This window comes from Aulonocara sp. 'chitande type north' Nkhata Bay, linkage group LG16 (genome assembly GCF_057382095.1).
Source record: "Aulonocara sp. 'chitande type north' Nkhata Bay isolate Kocher_YH1m ecotype deep benthic linkage group LG16, A_spYH_male_GT1.1, whole genome shotgun sequence".
In the NCBI taxonomy this organism is placed as follows: Eukaryota; Metazoa; Chordata; class Actinopteri; order Cichliformes; family Cichlidae; genus Aulonocara; species Aulonocara sp. 'chitande type north' Nkhata Bay.
In genome coordinates this window covers 39,979,054-40,000,503 of record NC_141359.1, presented here as the reverse complement: position 1 = coordinate 40,000,503, position 21,450 = coordinate 39,979,054, and the positions used below count along the sequence as shown (strand labels likewise).

Genomic DNA, 21,450 nt, shown 5'->3' with positions numbered 1-21,450 from the left:
TTTATTTTACCAAGTGGATCATCATGGCCTTGCCATATTGGTCCATTTGATTGACCTTTATTATAATTATGAATTTATTTTATTTTCAGTTGCTACAAACGGGACAGACATGACTGGGGGATAGGACAGGGAGAAAGAATGAAAGAAAGAGAGGGAGAGAAAGAAAACCAAAGGGGAGAAGAGACGGTGAGAAGGGGGGGAAGAAAGAAAAAAACAAAAAAAACAAAACACCTGGATCACCTGTATGGAGAAAAAAACAGAAGAGAAAGCAAACAACAAAGAGCAACATAATAAAAAAAACGGCCCCATCACAATAAACTAGCTAGCAGTAGATATCAGTAGATACTAAATAATAAACGATATTGTGCAGCACGCAAGATAGACAGCGCACAATGTGCTTTGAGGCAGCAGCCAAGAAAGCTGTAGTCCGCGTCTGTGAACACCCGTGTGTACACCTGTGTGCATACCTGTGTGGATCAGCATGCTTGCATTCCAAAGGTTTCTCCATGTAACGATCTGCTAGGGAGTGTGGGGGGGCCACAGCCCCGTCCTCAAATCAAATCAAATCAAATCACTTTTTATTGTCACATCACATGTGCAGGCACACTGGCACAGCACATGCGAGTGAAATTCTTGTGTGCGAGCCCCACAAGCAACAGAGATGTGCAAACACAACAACACAAACGAGCAAAATACAAGAATGGCCAACCTGAAACTAATAAATATATGTACAATATATAATAGTGTATGCATTTCTGGATGTGTATACTAAATATTTTCCTACGTGTGTGTGTGTGTGTGTGTGTGTGTGTGTGTGTGTGTGTGTGTGTGTGTGTGTATACACATTTTTACAAATTAAATAGTAAAAAAATAAAATAAAATAATAATAATAATAATAATAATAATAAAATATATAAAATATACAGAGTTGAATATGTGCAAAACAAGTGGCATTACTGTACAGTATGGAGTGCATAATGTTGAAGTTCCAGTAGTGAAGCTGAGGTGTCTATGACGTGTTCAGCAGTCTGATGGCCTGGTGGAAGAAGCTGTCTCTCAGTCTGCTGGTACGGGACCGGATGCTGCAGAACCTCCTTCCTGATGGAAGCAGTCTGAACAGTTTATGGCTGGGGTGACTGGAGTCCTTGATGATCCTCCCCGCTTTCCTCAGGCACCGCTTCCTGTAGATGTCCTGGAGGGAGGGAAGCTCACCTCCAATTATCCGTTCAGAGCACCGCACTACTCGCTGGAGAGCTTTACAGTTGTAGGCGGTGCTGTTGCCATACCAGGTGGTGATGCATCCAGTGAGGATGCTCTCAATGGCACAGCGATAGAAGGTCCTGAGGATGCGGGGGCTCATGCCGAATCTTTTCAGTCTCCAGGGCATGAAGCAGGTATGGAGGAGATCAAAACTCCAGACATCCAGAGGCCCCAGAGTACAAGGACCCGAGGAGGACCACCAAAGGGTGGTAACCTGGTTAATAATTATATATTTGTTAATGATACCAGTGCATAATGTTACATGTGTGAGAGCCAAACCATCCTCAGAATCAGCCTGACATATGAATGAGAACGTGACATAGGGGGGGGCGGAGCAGCGGCGTTGTCTTCACGCACTCGGGGAACGTACCCGAGCACTTTGACCCCGCTGCTGCCCATCAGGCCTTTCTCCACCTCTGCGCTCCGTCCTGGACAAACCTGCATCAAAGAGAGGATGATTGAAGATAATCTGGTATCCTATCATGTTGAGTAAGATACTTTGTGACACTGTGGAAGAAAATGAAATGCACGTGAAAAGAAACAAAGAGACATAAATGATGTTTAAACAGGAATAAAAGCCCCCGGCTCAGTGTGGGAATTGTCTCTAAAAGGGACGTATCTGCTCTCATAAGAGGTGTGTGTGTGTGTGCATGTGTGTGTGTGTGTGTGCATGTGTGTGTATGGAGGCTCTGAAGCTGCATTTCACAAAGCGCAGTAATTCGTCATCACACTGCCTCCATTTTCAAAGCTTTTCTTCTCAGCAGAAGATAACGTGCTGCTTGCTTTCCACACAGATGCTGTCCAGCTCAGCATCGTTGCAATCACAGCTCGCTCGTCTACAGCTCGACATCACAAAGCTTCTAACACCATTTTGTCACCAAATGTAAATGTTATTTTTTAAAAATCACATCTGATTATTTGCATATTACAAGTCTTTTTGTGTGTTTTCATTAATATTACGGTTAGACAACAGCTGTGAAGTTGGTCAAGCATGTAGAATAATATTAAGATTTACAAGCACAACCTCCCCCAGCCCAGTGTTATGAACGAGCATATGAATTTTACGAAGGCTGTGAAGTTCTCACAGCAGCTCCCACTTTAGGTCCAATAGACAGACGTGACTCTGCTTTTCAGACGGGCTTAAATGCAAAGCTTTTTTGATAAAGCTTATAGTCGGGTCTGGGTGAGGTAACCCTGAACCAGTCTATATTAATACTGCTGTGGGCTCCGGCTGGAGGACTTCCCATGATGCACAGAGCTCTTCTCCTCCACATCCTGCTTTTATATGCCACTATTGCACGCTACCAGCTTTTGTCTTCCCTCTCCTGAGGTTGTATTTTGTCCTGTTTGTTGTTCTTGACATTTCCATGCTACTCGTTGCTCCTCTTTAATAACGTAGGTCTTTACCTTACAATCTAAAGTGCCCTGAAGTTACTGTCGCTGTGCTGCTCTCTCCAAAGTAGAATTAAATAACACGGCGTGCCATTTAATACTTTGTTTTCCACACCTTGACCTTGAATTTAACCCGAAGCTCTTTGTATGTCATTTAAAACCAGAGAACTGCTGTGCTTTTTATACACAGTCTGCGATGTGTTCAATGACATTCAAGCCTCCGCTCTGTGCAGAAGGCCGATCATTAATTTGTTGAAACAGGACATCAGCTCTCTCCTCAGGTGAGATTATAATGACGCTGACTTCAAAGCTCTGATGTAAATCCTCTCTGGCTCTGGGCTCAAACCCCAGCTGTCTAAATGCAGGCATCGGTTTTTCACATGACAGTGAATAAAACAAGATTCAGAGGTCCAGCGTACTTTGATTGAAACATATAAAAACAAAGCGATGTTTCCCAAAATCACAGCGGCTGATACGGTGAGTCCATCAGTCCAGTCAGCTGTGACGTGAGCTTACGTGTCCTAAAAACACACGTCAGCCTGGCTGATGGTGACATCATACACTTTATATCTGAGAGCTTATTTTTCTCTTTGGCGGTTAAAAGCTTGCTGCTTGTCCTGCCGCTGATAATTACTGTTGACTTTACAGTTGTGACATTTCAGCTGTTTACAGTGGGACTGCATGGCGCTCATATCCTGCACAGCATGAGGGTGAACGGAGATAACGTGTCGTGGTTCTCGGTCCTTTTGACCCAGCATTTAGAGTTTCTTGTGTTTCTTGATATTCTGTATTTGGTTTATGTTCATCTTAGTCTGTTTTGACTTTCTTACACTCCCTGTTTAGTTCCTTGATCATTAGCTTCCTCCTTGTGTCTTTGTCCTCTGTGTGTCTGTGTTTCATTCTATGTTCCCCATCATGTCTCCTCTCGTCTTCCCTCGCTCCCTCTCGTCTGGCTTTCCTCCACTACTCTCACGTTTCAGTCCTGAGTTCCTTTGTTTCCTGTTTTATTGTGAAAGTCTTGCGTTCCTTATTCAGTGTGTTTAGTTTTGTTCCCCTGGTCTCGTTGTGTTCGTTGGGGCTAATTCGGCTCAGCTGTGTTCCCCATCTGTTCCCTCGTGTTTAAGCGCTCTCTCCCTCGTTCCCCGCCGTGCGTTCTGCCTCCCCACCTGTTTAGTTTCATGTATATTTCAGTTTTAGTTAGTTCTGTGTTTCTGCTCCATTCCTGCCTGCTTCACACGGCTAATTCATGACATCAACCCGTGTGAAGCCTGGTCCAGTCACGCCTTCGCTCTGAGCCAGTCCTGAGTAACACAGCTCTGCATCCTATCACTATCGCTGAGCCTCTTTGAGGAAACTCATTTCTGCTGCTCATCTTATTCTTCAGTCACTACCCACAGTATTTGCCCTCTTCAGTTCAATTCAGGCTTATTTACACGGCAGCAACAACAGTTGCCTCGAGGTTGTAAGATAAAGATGTTCTTTCTCTCTGTTCTCTGTTTATTGTCACACTTACATCATTCAGATCATCAAACACATTTTAATATTAGACAAAGATAAACTGAGTAAATACAAAATTCAGCTTTTTAATTATTATTTAATCAACTAATGGAAAAAGTTACCTGGCTGTGTGAAAAGGTGATTGTCCCCTAAACCTGTTGTTGTGCAGTTATGGGAAAACCTTTCAAATCAAACTGATGTTGCTGTGGAGGAGTTCTGGTCCACTCTTCTTTGCATAGTTGTTTGAAGTCAGCCGCATTGGAGGGTTTTCCAACATGTTTAACATCATCCAGTATCTCAAATCCTCACACTGATTCTGGTTTGTTTTTAAAACCATTCAGAGGTGAACTTGCTGCTCTGGGATCAGTGTCCTGACTCTCCAGCTTCAGCTCATGAACCGATGATTCGGATATTTTCTGACAGAGAGCAGAATTTATGGTTCCATCAATTACAGCGAGTCGCTTCATATTTCAGGTTCCCTCTGAGATGATTAAAGAGTGGTTGTGGTTTTGTGGTTTGTGCATCATCGTAACCGTCGCTCTGTGACGCGATGGACTCAGCTTCTCTGGTTAGTCTGAGATCACACTGATCACGCAGCTTTCTGCAGTGACTGAAAGACAACATCTGCACTCTGATATTTCTGCTTCTGTCATTAGACAGGATGTGGATCAAAGTCCATTTAACTATATTAACTATAACTTTGTTGTGCTCAGCTGGCACAGGCAGGAACCATAAATATGTATGTAGCTGTTGTTGTTTGTAGAGGAAAAAACAGACAACACAATGATTATTGGTGCTCTGCAGCTCATAAAACAGATTAAAACCAGCTGGAACAACATGAAGCCGCTGCTAACCTAATGTCCCAAAATGTGCTGTTTCTGGAGAACCCCTGTAGACGCTGTTACCTCAAAGACTACAATCCTGGAATTAAACCTAAAAGCATTAAAATGGATATTAAATCAACAATACAAAAACCATCGCGGTCCTCCCGGATATCTTGTGCTAATAATAACTGTGCGCTGTTTATTTATTGATTTATTTTATCTATTTGTATTCTATTAAGGTTGGACGGTAGCTGTGCGGGTGCTGTAATCGATGGGTGTGCGTCTCCCAGTCAGACTCACTGAACTGGACTCAGTTGTGTTTGTGGTGCTGATGCTTCTTGGAGCCTTTTATGCCTCGGCTAATATGATTTTCTGTGCAGTAGGACTATTTGTGCTTCGGGTTTTGTTGCTTTCTATATTGCGTATCACATTAAAAACTAATACAGATGTGTGGGAAGCAGCTGTGGGACACTAATGATATTATTTTTAGAAAACATTTAATTTAAGAATAACTCCAACAAAGAAAGAACCACACCTGCAGAAGGACAAGTAAAGAGATGCTCAGAGTAACAAATGATGTTCAAGTCCCTCTGGCAGAGATGCAGGGAGCTACAGCCCACGGGGATAGCTGGGTGGGCGATAATGTCTTCCCAGAGGCCCCGCTGAGCCCAGCACCCGACTCCCCCATAGGAGAAAGGATAGGTTCAGTGCACGTACACAAACAAGTAGAGTTATTCACCCAAGAGACTCCCGAGCCATGCAGGTAAGACCACACGTGTATCACTTCAATTTATCATTCTCACAGGGCAGGCTTTGCACACACGGTGTAGCTGTGCTAGATCAGCTGATATGAAGCACGGCCAGACACGAGCAGCTCGGCGAAACAGCAAACGTGCCAAACGGGGATTAGGTCATCGTGGCTTACAGCAAGTATAAACAAATGCATAGTTTTGGTATGCGTCCATGCAACGTTTGTCTCGGTCCTGAAAGTCACAGTGTGACAATTTATTCTAAACATTATAGAAATAAATCTGAACTTTATTTGTTGGTGAAGTCATTTCAGACCAATTCACCACACTGATTCAAGAGTTCTCCTCACACTGTTGCTGCAGACACACAAATGTTAGCCTGTTTTATTTAATGTATTCATCTTATTGTTTATATATCCAGGAAACGTGAGGGTTTCTTCGTCAGCGAGCATTCAGCTACACGTGGAAACGTTTAGAAAAAAGGAATAAATACGGATAAAATGAGTCTATTAAAAAGACGTTTGCTGTATTTTTAACGGTGAGTTATATTTATTAAACGTCTGTGCAATGAGAGATATATTATAGACGTGTACAACAAAGCACGTTACACATCACAGTTACTCTGAGTTAAGCTGAGCTTCCTGCACACTTACAGTCTGATTGCAGCGCGAGTGTTCAGGAGAAGGAGAAAATTGTAGAGTTCACCACTTTTGAGGAGTGGAGACATTATTTCTATTTTTATTGCACAAAAGGACGAGAGCATGATGGTTCCTGGGCAGAAACAACTCTCCTGCTGCTGGACCCAGAATCGAATTAACGCCGAGCGTTTGCCGGCACTCAAAGCTCGAACCTGAGACTGAGCAGTGGACTCACAACATTTTCTTTACAGGCTGGTTTTGCACACTTGTGTTATATTGTTAGCTGCTAATTATGTGACTCTCAGGCCATGGTGTCATGGTCCTGGGTCGTGCGACCCAGTGTTTTGAGTTTTAGTCTATTTTGATGTTTATTGTTTGTTTAGGTTCATTAAGTTATTCCAGCTCATCTGTAATTATATCACCCTTGTGTTAGGTCTCCCTTGCCCTTCATGTGTTTATGTCTGTGTGTCTTATGTTGCCATGTTGGCGTTTCTGTCATCTTCCCCTGTACTCCGTCTCCCTGGTTCGTGCGTCTACCTGTCATGAGTCATGTCTGCGTGGTTATGTCTGATCTCCATGTTTCCTGTTTTACTTTGAAAGTCTGTATTCAATGTCAGTGTATTTAGTTGCACCTCTCCTGTCCTGTCTTTAGGTTCATGTGTGTCAGCTGTGCTCCCATGTGTGGCCACTTCCCCTGATCATCCCTCATGTGTATTTAGTCTCTGTGTTTCATGCAGTCTGTGTCACGTCGTCTGTGTCCCCGCCTCCATGGTTTCACGGTCAGTCTTTGCAGTTATCACCATAGTCTCTGAGTCTTCTTAGTTTGTCACAGTACTAGTTTTCCCAGTTTAGTTATAGTCTAGTCTAGTGTTTGTACACTTTGTCTTCAGCCATAATAAAGGCTCGCTTTCTGTTAAGTTCACTCCCGTCTACTCACTTGTGTGCGCACCTGGGTCCATCACACACACCACCACACGGCCTGTCTCCGCAGACATGTTGTGGTGTTAACAGCAAATACGTAAGGTAATCAGTTTAAAAAGAGAAAAAGCCGAGCTCGTGTACAACACCTGCATAAATGGAAGGGCAGCATCTGGAGTACAAATGTGTGCCAAACCAAAGATGCAGCTCAGGCTGCTGCGGGAGATACAGCAGGAGCTGAATGCTACGCTTTATTTTACCGGTGCTGGAAATGTTTTGCTTACTCAGCAGGAGTTCCTGCTTTTACAGGTTGAAGTACATCCCAGCAAAGTTCGGATTTCATTGCCAACCTCACGGGAATGTTGCAATTATCTGAACGAGAAAATTCAAGTTTCCAGAACTCTTTTCATTCAAAGTTCACATAAAGAGTCTCCAATATTTGGAGTTTTCATTTGTTTTTAACAGTGATGCATTACTTTAAAACAAACGTTATTATATGTAATACTTTGTGTTGGGGCTGTTAACAGTGCCAACACTACAGGGAGTGCAGAATTATTAGGCAAATGAGTATTTTGTCCACATCATCCTCTTCATGCATGTTGTCTTACTCCAAGCTGTATAGGCTCGAAAGCCTACTACCAATTAAGCATATTAGGTGATGTGCATCTCTGTAATGAGAAGGGGTGTGGTCTAATGACATCAACACCCTATATCAGGTGTGCATAATTATTAGGCAACGTCCTTTCCTTTGGCAAAATGGGTCAAAAGAAGGACTTGACAGGCTCAGAAAAGTCAAAAATAGTGAGATATCTTGCAGAGGGATGCAGCAGTCTCAAAATTGCAAAGCTTCTGAAGCGTGATCATCAAACAATCAAGCGTTTCATTCAAAATAGTCAACAGGGTCGCAAGAAGCGTGTGGAAAAACCAAGGCGCAAAATAACTGCCCATGAACTGAGAAAAGTCAAGCGTGCAGCTGCCAAGATGCCACTTGCCACCAGTTTGGCCATATTTAGAGCTGCAACATCACTGGAGTGCCCAAAAGCACAAGGTGTGCAATACTCAGAGACATGGCCAAGGTAAGAAAGGCTGAAAGACGACCACCACTGAACAAGACACACAAGCTGAAACGTCAAGACTGGGCCAAGAAATATCTCAAGACTGGTTTTTCTAAGGTTTTATGGACTGATGAAATGAGAGTGAGTCTTGATGGGCCAGATGGATGGGCCCGTGGCTGGATTGGTAAAGGGCAGAGAGCTCCAGTCCCACTCAGACGCCAGCAAGGTGGAGGTGGAGTACTGGTTTGGGCTGGTATCATCAAAGATGAGCTTGTGGGGCCTTTTCGGGTTGAGGATGGAGTCAAGCTCAACTCCCAGTCCTACTGCCAGTTTCTGGAAGACACCTTCTTCAAGCAGTGGTACAGGAAGAAGTCTGCATCCTTCAAGAAAAACATGATTTTCATGCAGGACAATGCTCCATCACACGCGTCCAAGTACTCCACAGCGTGGCTGCAAGAAAGGGTATAAAAGAAGAAAAACTAATGACATGGCCTCCTTGTTCACCTGATCTGAACCCCATTGAGAACCTGTGGTCCATCATCAAATGTGAGATTTACAAGGAGGGAAAACAGTACACCTCTCTGAACAGTGTCTGGGAGGCTGTGGTTGCTGCTGCACACAATGTTGATGGTGAACAGATCAAAACACTGACAGAATCCATGGATGGCAGGCTTTTGAGTGTCCTTGCAAAGAAAGGTGGCTATATTGGTCGCTGATTTGTTTTTGTTTTGTTTTTGAATGTCAGAAACGTATATTTGTGAATGTGGAGATGTTATATTGGTGTCACTGGTAAAAATAAATAATTGAAATGGGTATATATTTGTTTTTTGTTAAGTTGCCTAATAATTCTGCACAGTAATAGTCACCTGCACACACAGATATCCCCCTAAAATAGCTCAAACTAAAAACAAACTAAAAACTACTTCCAAAAACATTCAGCTTTGATATTAATGAGTTTTTGGGTTCATTGAGAACATGGTTGTTGTTCAATAATAAAATTATTCCTCAAAAATACAACTTGCCTAATAATTCTGCACTCCCTGTACAGACTGGTGCTGAGTACGACTGACTGAGCACATTTTAAAATCATGATTCGCTGGAAGGTCGACACCAAGGTCAGCAGAGTCTCTGCCGTCTGGATTTTAATACACAGCCTGACAAGATTAATAAGTCACAGTTATTAGTTTTGAACCACGAAGTTCCGTTTACACAGAGATGACCACAGTTTGATTAAAAGTAACGAGATTAACGTCATTAAAATTACAGGTGAGCACATGAACTTTGGGGAAAATCGAGGCAGTTAAAAGCTGCAGGCTAATAACGGGCTGGTTCCTTCTGCAGGGTTTAGGTGAAGCTGCAGGTAAAGCATGTCTAAGCTGCCTGATTTTTTACTCATCCTCAAAATGCTGCAATCGCCGCACCTCTAAATATGACTCGCAAGGGCACGAACTCAGGTAGCACCAGATCAAAAGCCCAGATTTAGATTAAATCAGCTGATGATGAATTTACAAGGAAAGCAATTTAAAAGGGCCTTAAGAGTTCAGCTTTTGTTTAACATCGGGGAGCGCGCAGACAGTTCAGTGCCAAACCCGAGGGACTGGATGTCTGACAGTCTTCATTTGCTTTGGATCGTCAAATTTGCTCTCATGCTTTAGATTTTAAAAGCTTTACTGGCATGGAGCGGGACTATAAAGTTCACTTCACTATATTAAAATCAAACATTATAAAGCCTGCTTCATGCACCAATTGAAACATAACAAATTCACCCTGGCATCAAGCCGTGTATTACCTTTAAATGAGGGACAATAGTTGGTCATGTGGTGCTTTTTGTGTTCTCGTATGCTGGCAGGTCCTGCTGTGTGCAAACGCAAACGCAGCACAAATCACTGACAATGAGACGTCATACAGTCACATCCATGCAAGACAAATCCACTGGGGGGTGAATGGCGACCTTTGAACCCAAAGCTCCGCCTGGCTTACAACTGTCGCCATCAGCAAGAAACCCGACAGCGCACGCGTCACTGCATGGGCTTCCTGCACCACCCGTAAAAGAAACACGTGTTTAGATGGATGTGGTGTTAAACTATTAGTGTGGAGCAGATATTTATTTTAGCTTGTAGGCTTTTATTAGCCAACGTGTAGTCTTGCTGAGCTTGTGACGCACGCAGTGGGTTTGAAGTCTGGGCGCCAATGATCCTTACAAACTCCGTTCCATTGAAGAGAGCGTTTTAACCAAACGCCATATCTTACAAAATGTCGAGATTTTCTAATAACGGGGAAATGCGAAGCAGTTAAAGCAAATGGAGGGTGATCAGTGTGTGCCTTATCTACCTCATACTGCAGAGTTATTCTTAAATTTCTCTTGTTTTCACTTCAGTGCTGCCGACTCACAAATCCTCTGCTCTCTCCGTCTTCTGTTGCCAGACACAGCCAATTAGAGGGATAGGAGACTCGGAAAGCCTGAGCATGTCTCTCCACATTTCAGTAATAGCGTGGATATGCCAGTGGTTAGGGAAGGGATGTCATATAAAGTACAGTCTGCCAAGAAAATATGTGCAGTGCTGGAAACATAATGATCAATAATTTGCACAGTGCTACCTGCAGATGATTGCAGTCAAAATAACCTATGTGTAAAGACACCATCACCGGACAGGCCGGCTCGCCATCAATCATCGGCATCCAAAGCTTTTTATGATGGCAGCCGCTCACATCATGCTGTCGGCAGCGACTGGAAATCACATGTTTGTTCAGACGATTAGAAATCTGCACCTACTGAACACTTTATATTTACAGCAGGGCAGCTCGACCAGGCTGACTTTTAACCACGCTGTATTTGGTTAGGCAGCACTCGTTAATGATGTTCGTTCCTCTTTAAATAAATTAAAGCTCGTCTTTACCTTTGCAGTTTGATTCCATTCTGTGGCATCATCATCCTCACTGCACTGGTTTATATACCAGTGATCACAACATCCTCCACAGGGCACCAGGACCACATCTCCACCTTTGGCCAACTGGGAATCACACATGAACGTAACATGCATGGCTTTGGGAGGAAAATGAACACAGGCAGAGAGACAACATGCAAACCCCACACAGGAAGGTTCTAGCCAATCAGAACTCTTCAGTATGAAGTACTGAACGACTGCGCCATTTAGCAGCTTTTATTATTTCTATTTCTCAGGAGATGAGAAAAAGAAATAATGCCCTTTCCTCTCCTCTCTCCCTTCACACCCCAGTGACCGCCCCTCGCTGAACCTGGTTCTGTTCTTGGTTTCTTCCTGTTAAAAGAGAGATTTTTCCTTCCTGCTGTCACCCAGAGCTTGTTCTTAGAGGTGCATCTGATCGCCGGGTCTTTACCTGACAGTGTGAAGCACCTTGAGGTTACTATGATTGGACACAATAAGGGAAACACTTTACAGAACGTAAGCACAGGCTGCCCACGTCTTATTCACGGGTCGTGTTATAAAATGTTACCAAAGCTCTTTTAGTAACAGTTTGTTTGTGACGGACTGTGGCTGCATCTGCACCTTTATAATGAAGTCACCTGCACCCATATGGAAAAGAAATAGTAAAAACGTATAAAAGACTTAAATAACATGTGGCCTACTTCATACAGTGAATCATAGAAGCCTTATATGATTTACTCATGAAAGTGGCCACTTTCTCATTACTTCATGTATTGTTTTAGTATCCAAAACATACAAGTTTCATTTATATAATTTTTCAAGGGGTCTTATATCTGTTTTCACTCTTGTATGCTTTTTCATACAAGTTTCACACAGGACAGATACAAACTTTATAAGATTCATATAGATCTTTTCCATGTGGGCAGTCATTTGAATAATACTTGTGAGGTGAAATTAGGAACAGAGGTTGTTGCACACTGTTTTAAAGTGTAATGTGATTACAGTAGCCCCAACAGACGTGATGAAAGTATCTCAATTTATCTTTCAGACTATAGTTTTGAATTCTCCTGACTGACTCTAATGAAAATGAAACCAAGGACAGCACAGCCACTTAGGATGTATGTGCTTTCATCTGGTCAGTGGGTGAGGCAGAGGTTTAGAAGACACACTGTGGCTAACTGACCGCCACTTAGTGTGCTACGAGCTGTGACGCTGAGTGGGTAGTCAGACGCCAGAAGCTTCTGTGGGTCTCTTCTTCTGCAGTAGGATGAAAAAAAAAAAGTCTGGACAAGCAGTGATAGTTGCAAGAAGTGCATTCATTGCGAGCTAGCATGTGTGCTAACACACAGAGGAGAGCAGGTCATCTACTAATTGGAAGGGAGGTGGTTTGATCCCTGGCTGCTCCCGTCTGCATGCCAAAGCATCCTCGGGCATCCATCAGTGAGTGAATGTTAGAAAGCACTGAGGCACAGAAAACATTAGTGTGTGAGTGGATGACTGAGTGCTGTATGAGCAAGGAACTGGACTGCTGTTACAGCCTTCTGTTTTGAAATGACATGTAATACAAATTGTAGACATTTCCCTCTTGAAAATGTCATTTCCAACGATATTATGGTACAAGGATGCAGTCAGTTTCAATATTAATGCTCTCGAGTCCTTTTCATAAATCAGGAATTTAAATGTCAGGAAGTTTCCCAAAGTTTAAGCAGATGTTTCATGCATCACTTTCACCTGGACTATCAGGATGTTTGTTTGCACTATGGGCTCAAATTGTGGTCATAAATATTTTGTACTTGTAAATCAGTTTTGTATGTGTAAAAAGAATTTGTGTGTGAAAATACGTGTGAAACTCTGCAAGTTACAAGTACGAATTTTGACCCTGTTTTTCTTCCTTTCAGCTGATTGGTCAATGTCATGTCAATCACAAATGTAACTATCCAATCAGAGAACAGATGGGTTTGGCTGTTTGAGGGACGTTTTTTTTGAACTGCAGGTCCTTGAAGGGTGATACAGTTTGAAGCTGGAGGATCTCTATATAAATATCCGATAGCAGCTAGGTCCCCAAACTTTCAGCAGCTGTTGAAAGGATAAAGTTGTGGTATATCAGTGGTTAGAAACACCATCATTACTTTAGGATTAGTGTAACTCAAAGTCAGGGCTGACCCGGGACCATTGCTGTGAGTCACAGTGCGCAGCATAAAGGTCCTTTCACATCGGACCAGGATGTGCTGCTAATTTGTGATTGACGTGAGATCGGCCAATCAGATGAAAGGAAGAAAAATAGGGTCAAAATTTGTACTTGTAACTTGAAACTTGAGGGCAGAGTTTCACACACAAATCTTTTTTACGCTTACAAATCCTGATTTACAAGCACAGAATATTTATGACCACAGTTTGAGCCCATACCACTGCAAAAAACTGAGTCATAACTGAGACTTGAGAGTAATTTTGTAAGAGTATATATGTTTTTTAAAAGAACTACATGGCATAAATTTAACATGAGTAAAACTGTGCTTACTGAAACATGTCTATAGCATGATGCCAGGGAGACGCTGGTGAGGAATCAGCAGTTTGTCGCACACTGTGCTGCAACAGTGATTCTCTTTGTTCAAGACAACCAGCAAAAGGAAGTGTAATCCAACGCTGACGCTCACTTCCTTTGTGGCTTCAGCCGTCTCTGTGCTGAAACTACAGCATGTTTTGACACAAAGTGCCACTATAACAATTAATATTTGAGAGTCACATATAATGACCTTGGGTAAGAGAAGACAAATGAGGCGTAGCATAGGTTGACAAAAGCCTCCTGTTTCCACATCAGTTACTTTCATATCTGGTAACAATAATGACAAAAGGATTGAAGCCTCGATGGAAAAAGCCTCGCTGTCTTACTGTAGCTCCTTGTCATTCTCCTCGAGTGCTGTGGGCAGGGCCGCCCTCTCTGCTGGGATAAGGTTATCTTGAATGGAAGAAACCCTCGGAGAAGCAGTATTGATCCAGCCCACAATTTCACACAAAGCTCTGCATTCACCATAAAAATGTTGGCAAGAATAATGTCGTTGCTTCTCATTTGGGGCTTAACACAAAATTCTCAGGAGAAGCTGCTCAATGACTTTCCTTATTTCCTATTCAGGCTCCATCATAAATGTCATCATATGCAAAGCAGGATTTCTGAATGCCCGGCTGCATGCACCAAGCTCAGAGGGCTGAACCCAGCGTCTTGCATTTCACATGATGATCACCTGCGCTGGCTTTTCCCGTCTACAGCAACTTATGACAGTAAGCAGTTTGAGCTGCAAACCAACCACCGCCTGGTGTTGAGATTTGTCTACGTTTACTTTTACTTGTTTCTTGCATGCTTGGTGTGCACTGTCAGCCTGCTGAGTGGCGAACCCCTTTGATGCACATTCATGGACTAATATGAAAAGTGCAGAAACTGTTATTCTCCTAAAGACAAAATCTTCTGAGTTTAGTATCTTCAAACCTTTTATATTTGTAGTTTTTCCTCACAGCAAAATACCTGCAAACACATTTTTATGAGCCTCATGTGCATAAAGCATTTAACACGCAGTGCTACTATATATACCTTCGAATGTCACCAATGTATTCATCAATTTCAAAGGAACGAGCACAAAGGATGACATTAACATCTGTTGGGTCAGAGATCGCACCTTAGAGCATACTGCAGACTCTGATTTCCTTCACATGTGTTTAATTGAGATAATCTGATCAGGTGCATAAAACCAAGGTCAGTGAGAACGAAGTGGAGCTCGAGGTGTGCGCACCACAGGCTCGTCCAGTAATGAAGCGGTAAAAACATGTTTGTCCGTGTTATTGAAGGATGTGTTGTCGCTATAACAAACACATCCTCCATATACACATACAGATCAGAAATCTCATCATGCTGTCACATTGTTAGAACTGGAAATAACTGCCTGCGTGGTGATGAGCAGGCGGTAAAGCTGCGAGACGTTTTCTAGCTGTCAGACAAATACAAGAGTGTCCTTGACCTGAACTGAATACAGAAGAAATGCTGTTTTCCAACCATATTTTCATTTTTCCACATTTACAACATCGTTTGACACAAAACATTCTATCAGGAAATAAACAAACTGCAAATATTTTGTTTATTAAATGGCAAACAAATTGTTTTTGTTTGAACCAAAATTCACTCATTTTTTTCAGAAATCTTCCTCTTTATGTTCAATCTAAACATGACGATTAAATAACACCAGCTAAGGTTTTTGTTTTTACACCTGTGAATGTTGGTTAAGTAGTTGAGTTTTAGGTGTTCATCCTCTATCTAAAAACTATCTAAATAAAATGTAATATGTGAGCACAGAGAGAAAAAAATATTATATATATTATATTATACTATATATTATGCAATAATATTGTCTCTTGTGTGCTGTTGTGTTCAGATTGTGTTCCAGTTTCAGTAGCACATAAACTAAACAAGTAGATGTCACAAAAGTCACATCCTTTGCAATCTTCATATCACATCTAAAAATCGATGTTGTCGTGGTTGTGATTTGGATTACCAGTATAGAAACCAGTGTAGGACCATGCTGTCTGTGGTTCATTCCTGTAATTAGAAAGAAAAAATGTTCTAATGTTACTGTAACACTTCTATGTTCATTCAGAAGCATCTGTGATGCTGAAACTACACTGTGGACCAGACGGTCGCCATAATAACATCATTTAAGGAGACACGACTACCAAGAATTTTCACTACACATGTTTGCTGTAACTTTAGAGCAGAGCAGGAAATGAGGCTGAGGAAATGAACCCAGACTGACCGCGCTGCACTCAGCTGTTTGGATTATATAGAACTGAAGGTCATGTAAGTATAGCTGTCCTGTTTATAGAGCTTTGAGAAAGTCCTGCTGTTCACCAACTGTGATAAAAGTAACTACAAATGTGGCAACAGTTACTAGAGATAATTTGAAAAGGTGCTGATATCCTTTGTAAGGTTAATGATTGCTGATTATCTAATAAAATATCTAAAACATAAATGCACATTAGTCAACAGGGTCCAGCTCTTATTTTAGATAAGAGATAGTTCAAGATATTGATCTTCACTTCTCAGTAGAACTAAATGTAATTAAGCTCCTCTCTAAATGCTGGATACAAATCAACTACTTGCTGAATATTGGATCCATTCTGACAGAATTTTTTTGTCCCCCACCCCCATTCAACCTTCAAACACCCCGATACTGAAGTATAATTTGAGGATATTGTTGATAACACCTTAATACTTCCTTCATTGACTGTGGGAGAATCCATTCACACCTTCAGATCCTTTTAAAATTACATTTTGTGTATTTTTATCATCGTCTTTGTGAAGAACATTATTTTCAGCTGAACGCAGATGAAATAACAGAATGTTTTGCTTTTATCAGTTCATGTGACCCAGCTGGTCAGTTAGAGAGTTAATGAGTGAGGGTCTAAATACCCGACTGTCCTTTTTTGCAGAAAGTAAGCAACGCTGGCCTTTGTGATGAATTGAAACCTCCATTGTCGAAAGAATCACTTGAACCAAGGTTACACTGTAAACCAGATGAGCTACAGCAGACCATGCGCTATTTGAACTGTTTTTCTAAAGGCTAATTTTGTTCTTCATTCCTCCACCATCAGTTCATGACTGTTCATAACAGATAAGTGTAAGCCAATGGAGCTGTGTTTCCTAAGAAGCCAGTAAGCGCGCCTAATCCTATTTTAAAGAGCTCAACTGGGAGAAGCTGGTTAATATCCACTTCAGCCAGAACCAAGGCCTGGAGGTGCTGGTGCTCCAGTAGACCCGGCAGATCTGGACCAGAGAGACAAAGTGTAGCTGAATGGCAAGATGCAGATGGTCTCACGGGCTGTTCAGCACGTGCCACGGTGGAGCTTCACTGGAGGCATCAACAGTCTAGTTGTAAATACATTATGTGTGGCCAACACTGGAGGCGAGGATAGGATCATGGAAGGCACAGATGTGGCAAAAATATAAAACTGCCCTTTAGGCAGAAGTGAGAAAGAAAGGACAAACAGCCAAGGCCAATTAGACTAAAACAGCTGGGGTGGCGGGTAAGAAAGTTTTAGGCTGCTTCTGATTAATAGCTATCAGCCCTCATCTGAATCCTGCCTATTAGAGAAAATGTTTTTATGAAGCAATGGTAAGCTATATAACAAAGATGGTGAACAAACATCATGGAGAAATGGCTCCAGTATGTGCTGGTTGAACAATGGGATGCCATCCCACAGCAGTGACCAGCATGAGGAGGGGCCAGGCTGTTGTGGCTGTGTGTGGTTCTTCCACATGTCATTGAGGCCTCTGTTGGTTAAATGGATAAACTGGTAAATTCTCAAAAATACTCTTCTCTCCAGACGTCAAGCATCCCATCCAACAAATGATCCAAACAACAAAAACAAATTCAATAAGTGAATAAGTTGTTTTGCATTCACAGAGAAGATCTGGAGATTCTCATGAACTCAACTCTGCTCCTCAACCCACAAATGCATTTTCCCACAATGTGGCGCCATGAGAGTGGAAATAACCAGGCTTCCTACGGCATAAGATTTAGAGCCAAGAAGGATGGATGGATACACAGATAAATAGACGGATAGACGGATGGATAGATAATATATACATATATATATATATTAGGGGTGCAACGATACACAAAATTCACGGTTCGGTTCGATACTTTGGTGTCACGGTTCGATATTTTTTCGATACAAAAACAATGTTCATGCCTTTTTCATTTGTCATTTATTAAAATTATAAATATATATTTTAACTCAAAAGTACAGTTTTTATATTTAATGTTGCGGAAACAACAAAGTAATAAAAAAATAATCTATCTGATGGAGGAATCACTCATCTTTGGAAAAGAGAGTTTATTACAGAGAAATGGCTCTTTCAAAATAAAAGCTCTACTATACTCTTCTTCTGGGCTATATTCTCAGCAGCATATTAAACATATCAGGTCCCCATAAGGAGAATCCTGTGCTAACGGCTGTCTAAATGACTCGGGTAAAGTTTGTAGCATGCTGCTTGTTGTTTTTGTCTGCTTCCACTTGTCTTTGCACTAGGATGCTGTCGGAGTAAATGTGCAGTCATATTCGTTGTGTTCCCACTAGTGCTGTCAGCGTTAATCTGAAATGACGTTAACGCCACAACACGGCAAATCTCCGTTAACGAGCTACCGCGGATCGCCCCGTGCTTGGGGCTGGAACACGTTAACGAGCTAACTGCGCTAACACACTAGTTCCCACCCATGTAATTGAGCAGTGCGTGGCACATCCAACATACTGTTTTACTTTAGTCCATGATGCGCTTACCTTCAGGGTCATACGTCACATGAAAACCAAAATAGTTCCAAAGGCCAGATCTGAATGAGGGTGGGGGAGGTTCAATTCGCCATGTTGCAACGAGCTTAGCTTCTGTCTCGCTAGCTTGCCCTGCGCTCAGTGAATCTGCGTTCCACTACTCCGCCTAGGCTGCACTGTCGAGCGCAGATCCACTGAGCGCTCAACGCAGACAGCATTGTCAGAAGGAAAGTTGATAAAATAAATTAAAAAATTTGTATTGTTCCATACATATGTGTACTGAACCGAAAGCACTGTATATAAAAAACACCCAGCACGCCCCTGCGGGCGGTTTATCCTTCAAGCTCGGGTCCTCTACCAGAGGCCTGGGAGCTTGAGGGTCCTGCGCAGTATCTTAGCTGTTCCCAGGACTGCGCTCTTCTGGACAGAGATCTCCGCTGTTGTTCCCGGGATCTGCTGGAGCCACTCGCCTAGCTTGGGAGTCACCGCACCTAGTGCTCCGATTACCACGGGGACCACTGAGGGGATATATATATATAAAAAAAAAACACCCAGCACCGCCCGCAGGGGTGTTCAATCCCCTCAGTCAGAACTGAGGGGATTGAACTACCAGAAGGCAACATTACAGACATAGAGGACAGTTACAAGTACCTGGGGATCCCACAGGCGAATGGGAACCATGAAGAGGCCGCTAGAAAAGCTGCAACCACCAAGTACCTGCAGAGGGTCAGGCAAGTCCTGAGGAGTCAGCTGAATGGTAAGAACAAGATCCGGGCCATCAACACGTACGCCCTGCCCGTGATCAGGTACCCTGCTGGGGTAATAGGCTGGCCAAAGGAGGAGATAGAAGCCACTGACATAAAGACAAGAAAGCTCCTTACCATGCATGGAGGGTTTCACCCCAAGTCCAGCACCCTGTACGCTAAGCGGAAGGAAGGGGGCCGGGGACTGGTGAGTGTCAGCACCACAGTCCAGGATGAGACAACGAACATCCAAGAATACATTGGGAAGATGGCCCCAACTGACCGAGTGCTCAGTGAATACCTCAGGCAGCAGAAACCCAAGAAAGAGGAGGGAGACGAGGAACCATCATGGAAGGACAGGCCCCTGCACGGTATGTACCACCAGCAGATAGAGGAGGTGGCTGATATCCAGAAATCCTACCAGTGGCTGGACAAAGCTGGACTGAAAGACAGCACAGAGGCACTAATCATGGCAGCACAAGAACAAGCTCTGAGCACAAGATCCATAGAGGCTGGGGTCTATCACACCAGGCAAGACCCCAGGTGCAGGCTGTGTAAAGAGGCCCCAGAGACAATCCAGCACATAACAGCAGGGTGCAAGATGCTAGCAGGCAAGGCATACATGGAACGCCATAACCAAGTGGCCGGCATAGTGTACAGGAACATCTGTGCCGAGTATAACCTGGAAGTCCCGAGGTCAAAATGGGAGATGCCCCCAAGGGTGGTGGAGAATGACCGAGCTAAGATCCTGTGGGACTTCCAGATACAGACGGACAAAATGGTGGTGGGTAACCAACCGGACATAGTGGTGGTAGACAAACAGAAGAAGACGGCCGTAGTGATCGATGTAGCGGTTCCCAATGACAGCAACATCAGGAAGAAGGGACACGAGAAGCTGGAGAAATACCAAGGGCTCAGAGAAGAGCTCGAGAGGATGTGGAGGGTGAAGGTAACGGTGGTCCCCGTGGTAATCGGAGCACTAGGTGCGGTGACTCCCAAGCTAGGCGAGTGGCTCCAGCAGATCCCAGGAACAACATCGGGGAGATATATATATATATATATATATGTATATATATATATATATATATATATATATGTATATATGTATATATATATATATATGTATATATGTATATATATATATATATATATATATGTATATATATATATATATATATATGTATATATATATATATATATATATATATATATGTATATATATATATATGCATGCATATATACAGTATATGCGATAGATGGATGGGTGGACAGACACTCATTTCAATTTAGAAAATAATAAAAAGAGCAGGCCAAAATATTTGCAGACCTTGTTACCACCCAAACTGCCGCCTCCTCTTATATCGCAATGAAAGAGCATTCCACTCTTTGCAGCGCACTCGTCTCATAACACACTGCAAGGAGTACATTTGCATATTTCAAGGGGTGACAATGTCATTTGCATAAATTTAATGAGTCTTTCAAAGGAAAAAACACTGGATACCTGCAGAAACAAGCTGACATTGTTCAAAGGCCTTTTTTCCCCTTATTACTGACAATATTGGCCTTGGCTTGCAGACAAAGCACTGTTACACAGATTGTCAGGAGGTTTGACATCTTTGTTATCAGAGAGGCTGTTTTCCTGGGAGGGAAAACGTGCACAGAAGATGAAATTTCATGCCCGCTAAATGGGTGGCATAGATAGTTAGCATGATATTGATACAAGGACTTGTTTGCTGGGAGGAGCTGACAATCACCAGGCACTAATACCGGTGTGTCATGGCGACGGAAGTCTGCGGCATTTTGATGAAAGCAGTTCAACTGTCAGTAACAAAATGGGCAAACTAATTACCAGTGTAAGCTGATTTCCTGGTTCACGCTCCCAACAGCTGGGAACGTCTCCAAGCGCACGGCATGATTGTTAAACTAAGAAAAGGTACATGTTCTGGGTAGGTACACCAGAGACAGTGTAAATGAATGGGACTGAGTGTATGGAAATGAAATAAATGTTCCCCTCTTACTGGGAACAGCCCTGTGAATTTCAATGAGGAGACGATGGTCTCTGTGGCAGTGAAAGCGAGGATTAAAAACTCCGAACTTCTTCTCCGTCAATCACGCTCCTAATGTGAATCTATGGCGTGGTGCCGCACAGGCTAGCAG

General features: G+C 42.7%; 1 long non-coding RNA gene across 1 annotated transcript in view; it reads right to left on the bottom strand.

Annotated features, from left to right (window-relative positions):
• Positions 1–554: 554 nt before the first annotated feature.
• LOC147312108 (uncharacterized) overlaps positions 555–21,450 on the bottom strand; it is a 56,037-nt gene continuing 35,141 nt past the window's right edge. Inside the window, exon 3 of the long non-coding RNA XR_015125401.1 lies at positions 555–1,698. This is a non-coding gene — a long non-coding RNA (uncharacterized LOC147312108). The remainder of the gene's footprint in view (positions 1,699–21,450) is intronic.